This window comes from Puma concolor, chromosome C2 (genome assembly GCF_028749965.1).
Source record: "Puma concolor isolate L17-30 chromosome C2, mPumCon1.1.hap2, whole genome shotgun sequence".
Taxonomy (NCBI): Eukaryota; Metazoa; Chordata; class Mammalia; order Carnivora; family Felidae; genus Puma; species Puma concolor.
Genome location: NC_141675.1, coordinates 54,268,401 through 54,279,377, shown reverse-complemented (window position 1 = coordinate 54,279,377; position 10,977 = coordinate 54,268,401).

Below are 10,977 nucleotides of genomic sequence, written 5' to 3'. Positions count from 1 at the left end.
GGAAGAAGCCCAGAGGGAGGGCACCTCAGCAGGACAAGGAGTGTGAGGAGGGAGCAAAGGTTCCCGGGAGCAGGGGCCCCCAACATGCTCCTAGAGACATTAGACAGTTCCCAGTGGAAGGGGATGCAGGTTCTATGTAGGGGGAACAGTGATCAGAAGCACAGTCAGGGAGGGTACAGAGATGGGGATCTGGGGATCCTGCTGTCAGAGTGTGAGGTTGGAGAGGGCAAAGAGCCTGTGCTATGAGGGTAGTAGATGCCATGCTAAGGAGCATCTGCTCCGAGAGTGGTGGGGAGCCTTCAAAGGTTTTAGGCAGGAGACATGGTTACATGTGAAGGCATGATGTGAAGATTCCCTCCGGCAGTAGTATGAAGGGTGGATCCCAGGAGTCAGGGGTAATCTCGTAGAGTAGCTGGGAGGGTGTGGCCAAGGCCTCAATCATAATGGGAAGGAGCGGGTGGTCAGGAGATATTCTCAGGGTGCTGAGTGACTCCTCAGGTGTGATGGACAGGAAGGTGCTGCGGATGGTGGAATGGAGGCTGTTCTAGGTCCTGGGCAGGGGTTACGGTGAGAAGGGAGTGCGTTTGGAGGAGACAGTGAGAAGTTCCATTTTGGATGTACTGGGTTTGAGGTTCCTGTGGGGCTTTTCAGTTCACTCATTTCTACCACAAGTATTAGTCACCCTGGGTATGTATAAAAGGGAGGGGTTGTGTTTGGTTACCTACTCAGAGCTTCTGATGTGTCTGACTGTACTCAAGCCCCAGGACTCCATGACAGAGCTACCAGTGCCCACTTTTGTGCAGATGCACCAATCTTGCATAGGGAAAAGCCTTTTGGGGATACAAGAAAGAAGAGTAGGTGCTTCCTCTTTCTCTCCTCTGGGTCCCCATTGAAGTCAGGATGGATGAGGTCACTGCAAGTCTTGAGATGTTGCCGTAAACATCTGACAACCTCTACTGAAGATGGAGTGTTGAAGCCAATTAGGAGAAAGCTGTTTTAGCCCCTGGTCTGATTCAAACTCTGTCAGTTGTTAGCATCAGTCCCCCAAAAGTGGATCATCTATCTGCTCAAGGGTGATGAGGCACCCACTATAGGGACTTTTAGATGTGTGTAAAATGAGAGCAATAGTTGATCTCTAAGACTCCTTCCAGTGTTGCTGTCTGTGAATTCCCCCATGGGGATGGAGACCAACGTGTTGTCAAAAACGATTGCATCTAGCAGATTGTATGAAGCAAGTGACAGGTGCAGAGCTGTGTTGTTGCTATAGGGCTTTAGGATGGAATTAAATTCACTTAGAGTCAGCATGAAGTCAAGTTTGTTACAACTGAGCTATGTCTCCCCTGGAAAGGCTGTCTCCTATGGAAAAGTGATTTCTGTGGCACAGATAAGCACAGGACCCGTCTGCTTAGAATAGGTTCTTGACCACCAGGCACAATTTCTAACCTATACTTTTGTGAAACAGTTCTCTGATGTGCTGCATATACTTTCGCCAAGATAAAATGAAAACTTTCTTCTGGATAACATTGCTTTTTTTTAAGACACTGTCTTTGCCCATGATCATTACTACAGAAAGTCTACCATTTACTGGAAGTCTTTGGCCAATGTTATAAGGCAAGAAAAAGAAATGAGGGACTTGAATATTGGAAAGGAAAAGACAAAATTGTCATTATTGACAGTTGATATTTTAAAAAGGCAACAGAAACAATATACCATTATAACTAATTAGAGAAGTCAGCAACTTCACTGGATGCAAATATAAACTTTTAAAAATCAACTACATTTCTGGAATTAAAATTAAAAACAAAAGAGCACTGGGTGATGTATGGAATTGTTGAATCCCTATATTGTACCTGAAATGAATATAACACTGTATGTTAACTATACTGGGATTAAAATTTTAACAAACCAACTACATTTCTCTACATCTGCAACAATAAATTAGAAAATATAATAAAAACAATATACCAGATAATAAATAAATAATAATACAAAGAAGATATCTTTCACAGTAGCAGCCAAACTAAAGTAACTGCCTGTAAACTGAGAGGCAGCACAGTGGTTAAGAGTATGAACTATAAACTCTTTGAATGTAGACTCTGTTACTTACTTGCCGTGAGTTCTTGAGCAATCACTTATTTCTTTGGGCTCAGTTTCCTCATTTGGAAAATGATGATAATAAAAGATTACAGGGCTGTTTTGATTATTACATGAGTTAGTGTAAGTATAGAATAGTCTTTAGGAAAAAAATTAGAAGTCTAATCAAGAACATAGAGTTATTTCATTTAAATGGAAACACATTCCATACCCTTGGGTGGAAGATTGTAATATACAAAGAGTCTCGTCAAATTAATTCACATATTCAATGCAATCCCAATGCAAATTACAAATAATTTTCTGATGAACTTAATAATAAGCCTATTCTAAAATGTATATATAAGAATAAAAATCCATGAAGCTTTTTACAAAGCTAAACTTGTAAAGGAGTAATAAAGAATGGGAGTAGCCCTAGATGTAAGGACATTGTCAAAACGTTAGTAATAAAATACGTGTTTGTCAAAAGAACAGCCAAATAGACCATTGAAACAAAATAGATAAATTAGAGACACAAATATTTGTATGTATTAGTATTTAGGATAAGATTTAGATGGCACCCAGGTCAGTGAGTAAAGCATAGATTATTTAGTAGAAAATGTTCACTATATGGTGAAATATAAAACTGGACTCCAACCTAAAACAGCATACACAGGTAAATCCACGTGAAAGTGGATTAAAGACTAAACATGAAAAATAAAATTATTATAGTACTAGATGAAAATGTAAGAGGTTATCTTTGTCGCTCAAGAACGGCAAGGACTTCTTAAAAATATCAAAGCCCCAAGCCATAAGGCAAAATACTGATGAATTTGATTACATAAAAATTAAGAATTTCTGTAGTATGAATTCCTGTTAACCATGGATGGTTAACAGTTGACTTATTGGGAGAAGATATTTTGCAATGTCCAATAAGAGAGTATATCAGGAATTCCTGCAAGTCAACAAGAAAAAGACAGCAACCCCAGTGGAAATTGGCAAAGCTTATGAACAGATGATTTACAGAGAAGAAACTCCTAAGGCTAACCGGCATAATGCGATACTCAGATATATTATGATCAGAAAAATACAAATTAAAAAAAAGAATGAGGTATCACTTCATACCTATTAGATTGATAAAAATTAGAACATTGGATACTGACAAATGGTAGGGGGAAAAAATGTAGGATTCCAGAATATGTTATGTAATGCGAGAATACTGCATTACAGTACATAGCTATATGTGTCATCTGGCTTGGTCAGATTAAATCTATGCACACCTGATGGTTTAGTGTTCTACCTTGGGTGTATATCCCAAAAAGATTTTTATGCAGGTCCATAAAGGAACATGTATGAGGATGTTCGGCAAGTCATTCTTTGTAGTGGTGGAGAGCTGGAAGTAATCTGGGTGGGATCAGGTTCTGGATAACTCTAAATTAGAATTTTTCCCTAATACATCTCACAGAAGAAATTACCCATCTTTTCTGGCCAAAACAGTTAGACAGGAAGACATCTAAGCCCAACTGTTTGTTACCATACACCTCTGTTTATTTGGTGACCTACCACATAGGAAATTTATAGGGTCTGATAACACTGATCTCAGAGTAAGGAGAAGGAAACTGGGACAGGAAAACACTGGGCATATTTGTACTTCGGAAAGGGAAGGATTGAATCAGTTTTCTGTTCCCAAATGCCACCTTTTGGCAGTAGACCAAAGTTTTTTATTTAGATTTCCAAAGAAACCGCAGGTGAAAACGGTAGCCCAGACCATTTCTGATATCCTACAATTTCATTTCCTCTGTTGTTTTTACAGCATGAAATGTCCCAGTGTTTCTCTCCTAAATGACACAAAGTTACCCAATGTCAAGGAACTGCAAAGAATCTAGAACACATTCTGTGTATTTATCTCACTGGTAGTGATAAATACCCTCTTAACGAATACAGAACAGTTTTGAGTTGTTTCTCTCTAGAGCTGAATACTAATGTTCTCACATCCAATAAATATCTATATAAAAAATTAAGCAAGGGCGCGCCTGCGTGGCTCAGTTGCTTAAGCATCCAGCTCTTGATTTTGGCTCAGGTTTGGCTTACGGTTTGTGGCTTCAAGTCCCGCATCTGGCTCTGTGCTGACAGCGTGGAGCCTACTTGGGATTCTGTCTCCCTCTCTCTCTGCCCCTCCCTGCTCGCTCTCTACCTCTCTCAAAAGAAATAAAAATAAACTTAAGAAAAAAATAAGCGAATGTATTCTCATAAAACAATTGAAAATGATCTATTTTGTATTTAGAGTTGAACCTATTTCACGCAACATATTAGGGCCTCCATCTGATAAACAGCTTTCCACAAGTGATTTCATTTTTCTTGGGATCATCTCAACCAAAAGTTGAGGGGACCGCCAAACAACAAACTCACTGAATTCTACACAAAGTTCCAGCAGACTCTTCAAATTAATTGGAATTAAAATCTTAGTTAAGTTGCTCAGGGACATTTTTTTAAAAACATTGATTTCTTTTTGAAAGGCCACGCCCAAAATGTAGTAGATTGATATTTGTGAGTCCTGTATACGAATTATGCAGCTATTCATGTTGGTCTTTTCTCTTTCTGGAAAAAAAAATATTTTTCAAATTGAAGCCATTGCCCTTTACATAAATATGTTTCCCTTGAAATAATAAGAAAAAAACACCATTGTGAAAATAATGCATAAGGGGCAGAAAACACCTTTCGGAAAGATCCTCTTTGCTTCCAGGTGGCAGCTAAGTAGGCACTGCTGTTGTCAGAATATTGAGGCTTTGGTGTGGATGCAATAATCGTGTGGCTCCAGCTATTAAAACAGTTTTATGAAACAGGGAAGCTTGGTACTTTTTCCAACTGTGTTAGGGGATTTTGTACCCAAATATTACTCTGGCTAGGAGTGATTTGGGAAGGGTGAGTTTACTGGTTACTGGTTACTGGTAGGCAATTTTATGTTGTCATTTCATTTAATCTTTATTTATTTATTTTTAAATTTTATTTTTTAATGTTTATTTATTTTTGAGAGGGGGGAGGGGCGCAGAGAGAAGGGTACAGAGGATCTGAAGCAGGCTCCATGCTGACAGCAGAGAGCCCGATGCAAGGCTTGAACTCGTGAACTGTGAGATCATGACCTGATCCAAATTCAGATGCTTGACTGACTGAGCCAACCAGGTGGCCCTCATTTCATTTAATTTTTATAACTATCCTATGAGCTTGATACCATTGCTATCGCCCCTGTACAGATGAGGAAAGTGGGCTTTTGTGAAGTTAAATGACTTTCCTAACATAGTGGGGCTGGGATTTGAACCCAGGATATATTTGCTAGTCTTTTAGAATATAATGGGGTGATAGGGATGGCTGAGGGTAGTAGGAAGGGAGTGTCAATTAATACGACCGTTTTGGAAAGTACTTTTGGAGTACTTAACAAAAGACTTTATAAATATCATATATTTTGACCAAACAGTTACATTTCTGAGGCTGTAGTTCAGGACATTGATAAGAGACTTGGAGAACGATTATCTATGAGAGTGTTCACTGCAACAGTACTTATAGGAGTTGATAATATAGGTTGAAAACAGTTGTCCATAATAGGCACATAATATAAATTATGACAAAGACATAGTTGGAACATTATGCATCTGTTACTAATAATATTAAAAACATGCTGGGAAAAGATTCAGAATTTGTTGTCAGGTGAAAAAGATATAAGACTATGCATGTATAATATGATAATTATGTTTAAAATGGAAGGAAACCCAACAAAATTTCAACAGTGACTATCACTGGAGAATGGCTTATTGAGTAATTTTTATTTTCTACCTTATTGCTTTTCAATATTGAAACATTTTTCTGCAGTGAGTACAAATTACTTTTATAACCAGAAGAAAATGTTACTATTAACTTCGTTTAAACTAAAGAACAGTAAATTAATTAACATCGCAATTTCCATTGTCAGCAAATCACCTTTCCTCCTGAAGTTAATTTTCTAATGTTTATTTATTTACTTTGAGAGAGAGAGAGCACTCACACAAGTGGAGGAGGGGCAGAGAGAGGGAGAGAAAGAATCCCAAGCAGCCTCCGTGCTGTCAGTGAAGAGCCCAATGTGGGGCTCGATCTCACAAAACGAGAGATCATGACCTGAGCCAAGATCAAGAGTCAGATACTTAACCACCTGAGTCAACCAGCCACCCCTCCTGAAGTTAATGTTTTAAAAGATTTCTTTTGTTCTTACTTCGTCTTATTTGTTTTCTGTGTGATTTCTAAAATATCACTGTAGAAGAAATCATCATCTCAGGCAGACATCTTAGGGCAGAGTAAAGCCCTGGGTTTACTCAAACCTGTATCCTAAATTCTGTCTGTCAGTGCTCTCCTTTGTTAAATTCCCTGGGCATCCCCAGCAGATGAGAAGACACCCAAAGGCAAGACTCAGGAAACTGTCGTCAAAGAGCTTCAGAATTAGAGATCAGGGCAGAATGTATCCCCCGAAACTGTTGCTAATCAAAATAATAGAACACCTACAAAGCAAAGGTACTTTTAGAGAAAATTTGTCTTTTGTTTATCCAGCAAATATTTGTAGACCACCTTCCGTGTTAAAGATTCTGTGTTAGATGGCTTGGGGAAAATTAGTATAAATCAGCTGTGATGAGCCCATGTTGCTGCCTGAGTTTTTATCAAGATGACAGAGGGAACAGAATTTCTCGGTTTAGTTAGGAAGCTGACAAAAGGAGTTTTCACATCTGTTTACAGTTAGGAGGTATAGTAAGACTTCTAAAATGAACCTAAGGGAAGTTTAAGTATCTCCCAGGTAGTATTACCTGTGATCCATCCCTTGCCAGACCCCAGGTGTAAGGGGAAAGGGTGGAGAGAAATATAGACATCCATTAAACCGTGTCTAATGAATAGAAGACCGAGAAGGGGTAAAACACAAAAGTAGATTGGTTCTATCTTTCTCCTTTCTCTTTTAATATTCTCACACTAGAATATCAGATCCCTTTGGCCAATTTCCCAATGAATCCAAACACCTCTAGGAATGGCTGTGAAGCCCCTCCTGGACACACTTTCTCCCAGTGCTCTCTGGTCTGATCTGGCTACCTATCCACATGCATTTCTCACAAGTCTCCAGAGACACTGCCTTTCTGGCCTTGAAACATGCTGGGCATGTTTCCACATCAGATTTTTTGCACTTCCTGTTCCTTCTTTCTGTGCCACTGTTAACGCTTGGTTGTCTTTACAGGTCCCATTGCATGCCTCGTCCTCACAGTTGCTTCCTCACCACTTTGTGTCAAATGCGTTATTCCCTCCACCCACTCTGTGACTCTCCAGCCCTCTGCTTTTTATTTTGCTTTCCTAGTAGTTACCACTCCTTGACAATATATGATATGTTTAGTTGTTTGTTTATTGTTTGTTGTCCTGAATTAGAATGTACGGTCCATGATGGCAGGGACGTTGTCCATTTTTTTCACTGTTGTATTCTCAGCACATAGAATAGTGCTTGGTACATAGTAGGTGCTCAAGAAATATTACTGAGTACATAAATGAATGGATGTACTTTTCTGAAGGGCAGTTTGGAAATATGTATCAAAACACAAAATAATACATATTTTTGACCTAGCCAATTCAAATTCTTAGATTTTTATTAAAGAGATAATTATACAGATGGTAAATGATGTGCATAATAAGGTTAATCACAGGGTTGTTTATGGTAACACAGGGAGAGGGAGAGAGAGAGAGAGAGAGAGGGAATCTTAGTATCCATTAATAGAACATTATGATATAGGCAAATTAATTTACATTATGATATGTAGGTCAATATTAACATGGAAAAATGTTTACAACATATTAGGAAATGAGAAAAATTGATTCTGGAACAGCACATATGGAACAATTGTGTTTTAATAAAATTCTATCATACTTTGTACATATCTGTGCATACAAGAATGTGTGGAAAGGTATCCACCAAAATAAGAACAGTAATCTTGGTGAATGGGAGTAGGATTTGGGGTAATTTTTACTTGTTTCTGAAAACTCTTGTGTATTTTTAAAAAGAAATGAACTTGAATATTTCTGAAAAAGATTTTAGGCAAAAGCTAATAGAACTGTATAGCAAAAAGTGTTTTCCACCTTAGAATTTATTCTAGTGCACCTTATGTCGGAGCAGCTCACAATTAACTGACTTGATTCCTGTGATTCCAGCGAAAAGCGTTGCATGAAGCATGGAGCCTGCTTCACAGATCCCACAGGGGTGGTTCACCGTGCTTCCTGATGCAATTCCTTTCTGCATCACCTTTGCCACTGCCCTAATTTAGACTCTTATCTGGACATGCGGACGTGAGAGCAGTTGCCTCCCAACTGGTCTTCCTGCCCTCTCCTGGCTCTCTCCTCCACTGGAGCAAACCACAATGGCCTCTGTGACCCAAAGGAAAATCAGAGCTCCCAGCTGGCTGGCTCAGGTCTTCCACACAAAGCCCCTGCTTCTTTTTCTAACCTCATCCTCAACCACAATCGTGCTCTGCCATAATATCTGCCCAGTGTGTTCGGCTCTACCTTACGTAGTAATGCCTACCTTTCTCTTTGGAATTCCTTCCTCTTTTCTTCCCTTCCTCTGAAGGCTCATCTCACCTTCGACTTTTTTGTCTAAGCCTTAGAGAACTAAATTCCAGAAAAGCTACAGTACTTACAATCAGTACTAATCCTTTGCTTCTTAGAAAATTGGGTTCTTTTTACTTATGTATTGTACGTGTATGACTGGTAAACTCACTAAGGGCAGGAAATATTTCTTATGCTTCCTTGAATTGTCCATAGAATCTATTTATTTATTCATTGAACAAATATTTGTTGAGCACCTCCGGTGTACCTGACCCTGTGCTAGGTTTGAATAGAGCAATGAATACACTTTCTAATCCAGGAAGCCATTGTAAAGGGCCTCACTCATTTGAGATCTCATGATTGATAGTCTTTCTTCCAAACTGCATATCTACTAGCAATATTTTGTCTGTTCCTTTAGCAAGAGAATTATTTGTAAAGAAAAGAGATCAGTAACTAAAAGTTGCTTCTCTCTATTATTAAGGACTAACAAAAAGGTTTTGAAAGGAAATGATCACTTCTCTTGGTCTTTCAGGCACTGTAAACTCTAGTGTCTACAGAAGCAAGCCCCTCCCCCAAGCCCCCCACCCCCACCCCGACCTAGATTTCTGATGAGCAAAGTCTGTTGAACCAGGCAAGCTTCCTGCTGAAGAGAGAGGATAGTCATAAATCTGAATGTGAGACCCTGACATTCCCAGACCATTGAGAACCTGTCGAATGGATCATTCTAGGATATGGTTTCCTCTATGAAATGTAGCAAAGTGTAAGATTGTGTCATACTATACACATTCCAAGTTTTTTGTGGATAGAAACCATGAGGTTAAATCTAAGAATGCTGAGTCTACTGTTTCTTTTACATAAAAAATATGAAGTTATCACTAATAAGTTTGAAAAGTTGCATAAATATCAGTAAGCAATCAAAGTTCTCAGCAACTAGATTAATGAAATGCATACTGTCTCAGTACTCACCCTAAGTGTTTTAGGGGGATTCCTAGCCAATAATTTCCCTTGCTTTGCTAAGCCACAAATTAAGTATTTAGTTCTTTTTGTGTTGGGGGAAGTAAATGAAAGATTCAGAACCCAATAGTACCCTTTTTGCTATCCACTCAAGGTAACATTAAGTAGTAATCAGTAATGTTATGGCTGGATTTTTTTCTTTGGCCCCGAAAGTCCAAGGGGACAGACTCCTAACTCTTTACTTATAACCAAAATGATTCTCCGTAGATATTCAATTACAACTTTTCCTTTCTTATTTAGATACTGAAAGGTCAACTTTATTTTTTAATAGAAATATCACAAGGTAGCAAGCATCCGTAAGTTTTCAAGACATAGAGCAAGTTATAAAAATTTTGCAAAATGTCTTTTTTTAAAGCTATCAACATTTTAATTTATTTTTTTACTGAAGTATAGTTGACACACAATGTTACATTAGTTTCATGTGTATAATACAGTGATTCAACAAGTCTCTACATTATGCTATGCTCACCACAAGTGTAGCTACTGTCTGTCACCGTACAACTCTATTTCAGTACCACTGACTATATTCCCTATGCTGCACCTTTCATTTCTGTGACTTATTCGTTCCATAACTGCAAGCCTGTACTCTCCACTCCCTTTTATCCATTTTGCCTATCCCCCAACCCTCCTCCCCTCTGGCAACCATCAGTTCATTCTCTGTATTTATGGGTCTGTTTCTGCTTTTTGTTTGTTTGTTTGTTCCTCTTGCTTTCTAGATTCCACATACAAGTGAAATCATGTGGTATTTGTCTTTGTCTGACTTATTTCACCTAGCATAATACCCTCTGGGTCCATCCATGTTGTCACAAGTGGCAAGGTATCATTCTTTTTTTATGGTTGAATAATCCATTGTGTGTGTGCATGTGTGTGTGTGTGTGTGTGTGTGTTTAGCACCAGATCTTTATCCATTCATCTACTGATGGACATGTTGCTTCCTGCAAGGTGTCTTATGCTTGCATTAATTCCCTGTGGTAATATACATTTCTTTAAAAAATGAGATATCTTATATCTACAGCTTGTGCCATTCTCTTCCTGAGATAAGCTCCAGATGAAAGAAGTATTGTCACATGGTAAATAGCCAAGAACTTTGGTCTATGGGTGTAGGATTTTTCAAAAAGTACCTTCATCCTTTTTTTTTTTTTTATGTTGGGAAAAATGGCCATAAAAATGGCCATGCATTGTATTTTTTTTTCTCATGGACTTTATTTTATTATTTTTTTTGTAATTTTTTAAAAATTTAAATCCAAGTTAGTTAACATATAGTGTATTAATGATTTCAGGAATAGAATTTAAAGATTC